This window comes from Papaver somniferum, chromosome 11 (genome assembly GCF_003573695.1).
Source record: "Papaver somniferum cultivar HN1 chromosome 11, ASM357369v1, whole genome shotgun sequence".
Lineage (NCBI taxonomy): Eukaryota > Viridiplantae > Streptophyta > Magnoliopsida > Ranunculales > Papaveraceae > Papaver > Papaver somniferum.
In genome coordinates, this window is record NC_039368.1 from 109,423,687 (window position 1) to 109,430,335 (window position 6,649).

Here is a 6,649-nt window from a genome sequence, read left to right on the forward strand (position 1 = left end):
TTAACTTATACCAATTGTTGTTGATGTTCATCAAACACAAAGAATATCGGCACAAAATTGGTGCATAAGGTACACTCACATCTACCAATTCCGGGTTGATGCTTTTCGTGTTTGATGAGCATCAATAACAATGGGTATATGTTAATGCCTATGCCAACCAATTCATTAACCTTGTCTGAATTTCTACATAAAGTAAGATTGATGATTCTAGGTTTATAGTCCGATTAATTTCATTTGAAATGTCAACTTTTACTGGTATTTTATAAGCCACAATTGGTCTTTATGTGACTTACATATGTACCGATTATGAAAGGGTAACTACTTCCCACATTGGTATTTATGTGACTTACATATGTGACATATATACTCTCGTATTTGGCGGCTTTGGTTTCTTTTTTGGCCCAAACGATTAGTTTTTTTGTTGTTGTTGGTGAAATTATAGTCGTTGGTCCCTTGTTTTGTTAAATAGGATAACCTATTGTATATCATACACCACTTTATTCAGAGAAATTATTCTCCATTGTTCATTATTTCATTCTAAAATGCCAAAGATTCTGTACTTCCTCATTATTTCATTGACTAGGGGGAGAAGATATCACCGTAGTGTTACTTCAAAGTTTTGCTACAATTAGATTTTGAGGTAGGAAAAGATACTACACTTTGGAATGACAACTTGAGCAGAGTGTTTCTCATATATTGTTAAAATGCTACGGATCTCCAACAAGTACATAATGAACACATGCAGAATTGAATACGTTGAAGATTCTATAAATCAAGAAGCATAGTGGAATAAAAACATATGTAAAATGGTTTTGTCACTAAAGTTGGAAAAAGGGAGATTGTTAGAGAATTTATACGTTGAAACCACTGGCACTAGTATGTCAAGTTAGTTTTCAAATTTAGATGACAAAACACATTCTTGATTTGGTCACTAAAGTCAGTTTTGGACTAGATTAGGTTTAAGAAGTAGAATATAGAATCAAAGATATCCTTGAGGAATGGAGATTGAAGACTACATGAAGATATATTGGAGAACTTCATTAAATGTTAGTAACAAACACTTGATTCTCTTGTATATTGTACCTCTCTATCAATCGAAACAAGTGCTCAGTTCATGGAACAATTTTTATATATGACGGTAAATATTCATAGTCATATATATATATATACTCGAGGATATTTTAGCCCAACTTTTATGAGAATGACCTTTTTCCTCAAAAATTTCCTTATGGTTTAGTGAATGAAAATATGAATTCAAGGAGCCATGAATCACCGAGTTTCGATTTATAACGAAGAAGTTATGAGTGATTTATTAACGCAACACTTATTATGTGTTGTTAAGGAGTTTCGTGAAAGGAAACTTGTACACGATCTTTTTGAAACAGTTTGCGAACTAAAATGCAAAATACATGACTAAAGGCCTTTGTTAGTCAAATAATTGGTGTTTTCTTTCCTTGACGAGGTACCATTGTTTTCAAGCAACCTAGCCTTGATAATTACTGTAAATATGGGTTTCATGTAACCAAACAACATATCCCTTGAAAATTATGTGTGTTGCATAAGGTTGTTTTTTATATCTTTTTTACTCACGAACAAGAACGAGATTTCAAAAGACTTGGAGGTCGTAAAGCACATGCAAGAAAAATTCTTTGGTAGTTATCGAACCTGTTTCTAGGTGTTTTTGAGAAACCGTGGATTTGATAAATCAAGATATTTCTAAAATATTTGTGGAGATCTTGTGAGGAATAATCAATTAGGTTACGGAACATGTAAACCCTAATTGTTGAGGAGTATATTCTAAAGAGATTTAACGTTCCGCTGGAGGACTTTCGAGAGAATTTTTGTTATGCTAGAAGGTTTACGAGAGGAATTTCTAAAGAGAATCGGCGTTATGCTAGGAGTTTTACAAGTGAACGAATATAAATGAAGCATATATTAAATCTGGTCCGGAATCTGATAGTAGGTAATTAGTGTAACAACTTAAATCAGTGTGTGTTAAATCTGAACTAGATCTCGGGGTCTACCTACAAGATTGTAGTTTTCTTCATTAACAAAAATCTCAGGTGCCCGTGTTATTCCTTTTCCGCATTATATTGTTTTATCTTTGTAATTGAAATATCACATGTTGTACGTATTTAAACTTACAAAGAACCTACAAGACTCGTTCTTGTTAAATTCGTATCTTGAGTTATAGATTACAAGAGTTGTTTTTGTCGGAATTCGGTTCATGAACAGTTCAGATTATACTTGGTTTAACCTTTTTAAAATAATCTTAAATACAATTTCATAAACGAATATATATATATATATATTGTACAACGATTGTCCATATGGTTCCCGAACGAAAAAGTTGGAGGTGTACTAGCTACTCTCTCCTTTTCACATGAAACCACTTATTCTATTGAATAGTTTTCAGTCCTTTGCTCAAATGACCGTATCAATAATGTCATAGTTGAGTTGAATTTTCAGTAAGATAAAAACATGTCCACTCTATTGATTATATTCTTGCAAATAAATTAAACATTCGATATCAGGTCATTTGAATCTCTAAAATTAAACCCCTTTGAGGATGATATATCTTGCACTTTTCTCGGTTTATTCTAAATGTTAAACCTTTCTTAGTTAGTTTCCCGATGCACAAAAAAATAAAGAAAAATCAAGTCACAGAAACAAAACACCCATGTTATGATTTGTGTTATTCTATTCACCATAATTACTACACTTGATTATAAAATTAATCCTTGAGTTATCATCCAGCTTCACCATCTCTCTGAAACTCCCATCAAGATTTTTAAACATCCCTTTCTTTCTATACATGTGATTTATTCCCCCGAATCGAGGAACCAGATACACATCTATTCTTTATCAAAATAATACATCAATAGCATTTCATATCCTCTTTCAACATAATATTTATTTTTTATTCAACTTAATTAGGACACTCATACTAAAAATGTCACAGTTTATGAAAACCATAATACTCAACTGTAGATTTATCAAAGTATTGCGTACCACTACCTCTACCTCTACGCCGACTTCTAATCTACCACGCTCTTTTCCCCTCGAAGATTCCTCATATGTAACCTTCAAAGCTTGTTCCTCCCCTACACGAATATTCATGCGTTTCTCGTATACAGATAAGCTACTCTACGTCCTAGTTGGTTTCCGTAATATTTGGATACGCGTATTTTCACCGTCCATTTCAACACCGACCATACTACGCGGTTTTTCCGGTGTCCCGGTTTGTACGCGCATTATAGGCATTCAAATCTTATTCGATTGCCTAATACGGACAACTGGAAGCAATTGGTTTAACATGACTCAGCCGAGTCAATAGATACGCATAATTCGCGAATCATTCGCTTATTATTCATAATTTTTTTCCATTTTATCCAGATATGTGTATTTTTACCATCGTTTCAAACACCAACATGGTACGCAACTTTTATGAGTGTCTCAGTTTATATGCGCATTATACGCATTCATGTCGGCTACCTAATACGGACAACTGGAAATTTAACTCGGCTGATTCAACAGATACACACAAATTTCATAGTCATTTTTCCAAAAATGCAAGGCCGGATAGTCGAATCCATGAGCTTCCTAATACAAATAGCTGGAAATTTAACACAACTCATACGAGTCAACAAATATGCACAAATTCATAGTCGTTTTTTCAAAAATGCAAGGCCGGAGAATCGAACCCATGATTGCAAGTGTGGTTATTGTGGTTTGTTTGTTGATTGTCTTATGTTGTATTTATCAAATATATACTTTATTTAAACACAAAACTATAGCGTTCTGAAATACAATTAATAAGTAATTTATATATGCCAAATTTTGTATCTTGAACTAATATTCCTAAAATAAATTATACACATACGTATGTCTTTCCGAATTATCCATGTACCACGAACCGTTGACGGGATTTTTGACCAAAATTAAAATTTACGAATCTTCATAAGTTTTCCATTCCTTATGTTTGTAGAATTCTGAATTGCTAACTAGGCTCTACATCTCCTCTACATCTCATCCACTTAAAGAGTACTAAGATCTTTTGACTTCTATATTTAACATACGACGTATCCGAAATTTTAAGTCATCGATCTTAATCTTTTCTCAAAAACATTTTATCAATAATTTTTCCCTCACATTGTCTCATCTTATTGGCCACAGTTAAAGCTCGCGAAAAATACCCATTTACATACTCCACCTGCTTTCATAAATCTCAAATTTCTATTTCAGAGCTTGTAGTGGTGCACGTTTTATACTGTCATTCCTTGATACTTTTTCTTTAATGAATCCCAAATAATTTTGGATGATCCCATGTTAAGAATAGTTTGCAAGATAATTTGATCAATATCACGGAAAAGATAATTTTTCTCATTCATCTGAGATTCTGTAGGTTTAACTCATGCCGCTACAGTTGGAATCTCATCTTCAACTAAACCCCAATACTATTTTGATCTATGAAAATTCTCCATTAACATAGGCCAATGGTTATAATTGCGATCAAACTTTGGAACTAACGGTTGCACAAATTGCTCTTTGCCGCTATCGTCTTCATTTGTCGCTCAATTTGTTTTTCCGCTTTTCACTCTTGAGAAAACTCCCTCAAACTCAGTCCATCTCACTCGAAATTTGCTACTTTTCAGGAATAAGTCCTCGATCCGTCCCTGATGCCAAATCTAGAGAACTAAATGAAAAGGTAAGAATTCTATCTTATTCATAAGAAAAATAAGATGGCTATATCTATAATACAAAACAGAAGGTGCTTTTGAGTCACGGATGCTCGGATAACATTTTGAGACACAAACAGATGATAAAACCATCCCATTCTCATCCCATCCAAAGACATCCGACGGTTGTACGATTCGTAACCCCTTCGATCATGAATTTCTATGGATTAATTTTTTTGTGCATTTTCTTAATAAACGAATTTCATGGACATTTATATAGTTTGTTGTCACCTCATAATAAATGAATGTCATGGGCATATATATAGTTGCCATCACCTCATAATTCAAGAGCCTTAAAACTAATTAATTGGCTATTTAACCAAATTTATACTAATAACATGATCATCAATAGAGTTAGTAGAATTAATGATCATAAATTTATATTTTTGAAGTTAAATTTTTATTTTCTTACCAAAATGTCATAATTAACAACCATAAGAACCATTAAAAATAATAAGTAAAAAGAATTCATGTACTTCAATATCATCCATACTGACCATACCATATCCCTGACTCAAAATCGGGTAGCTGGGTAATGTCTTTTAGACTACCCGGTGATAATTTTTGGGTGAACAACAATGGAAGATAATACAATTGAGAAGTATATATTTCATTTTTGTATGTCGATCATTCATTTCTTAAAATTTCAAACATGTGTTGTATGATCAAATATTGTTAATCCTGCCGCAGATGAAACAAAAAGAGTTTCATTAGTTATAGTCATAAGTTGGGATGAAAACTAATTATTAGTAGCTCTCTTATGTTTGTAGATTTTAAACACCAGTTTCGTGTAAAAAGAATTCATGTGTATTCGTGTTTAGTTACGCATATTATTGTAAATACAAAATTTAAGAGTATTTATGGCTTCATTTTTTTAGTACGTAATATATAAACATGTGGAAGGAAGAAAAATCACCCAAATAAGTGCAACATAGTTTAGTTACATTAAATGAATAATGGCACATGTTATTTCTAGTAAACTTACATATTCTAAGAAATAGGAAACAAACTAAATAAATCAAGTCAATAATTGTTTGAGTCAATAACAAACTAAACAAATCCTGAACAATAAAAAATGTTTAGTACATGACTCGATCGATGACTTACTACTTCAACATCACTATGGATAATCTAGGCTTGAATACAATTAAAATTCCTAAGAAAAATATATTTAGTTCAAGTAAAACCCAAGAAATTAAAATAATAATAAAAGTATCTTTCTTGGTGTGGACTATGTGTTATAAAGGGTCTCCACACTAGATTTTTTGGCAGAGAGCTGGTAGAGTAAACAATAGTAATTGCCTGTTTTGTAATACTAAGTCGGAAAAGAATATGCATATGTTTTTGTACTGCAAAGAGGTTACTAAGTTGCAGAATTATTTTTTCACAAACTTTGGTATTGATTGGGCTTTTGTGGATTGTGCAAGGTCTACTCTCTGGGAATGGATTGAAGACTGTAAAGATTCAAGAGAAAGAAATAATCGTTTATATAGTGGCAGAAGCCCACGACTAAAAAGTTACATAGTCTTATTAGTACCTTTGCATTCTGGTAAACGATATGGAGAGAGAAATAATCGTTTATATGGTGGTAGAAGAATTTTCGTATTCAGCTAAGAAAAGTGTGGTGTTGTTCAGTACCCAGGAACAATGTCGAGAAATGCGATCTCAAGGCCTCTCAGTTCACTGAGACAGGAATCAGTATTTGATTCTTATTACAATTCCAATTTCAACAATTCCCTAAAGGTTCCTAACCCTTCCAATTCCTCCAAACCAGAATCAACTCCTCCTCGTCCATGGAAACCTATCTTCATCTAATACGTTCCCGAAGAGAAACCCATCATCAACACAAACTACAATTAGCTTCTACGTTGTTGCGCTGATTTGAAATCTCTCCTTCAAATCCATGCACA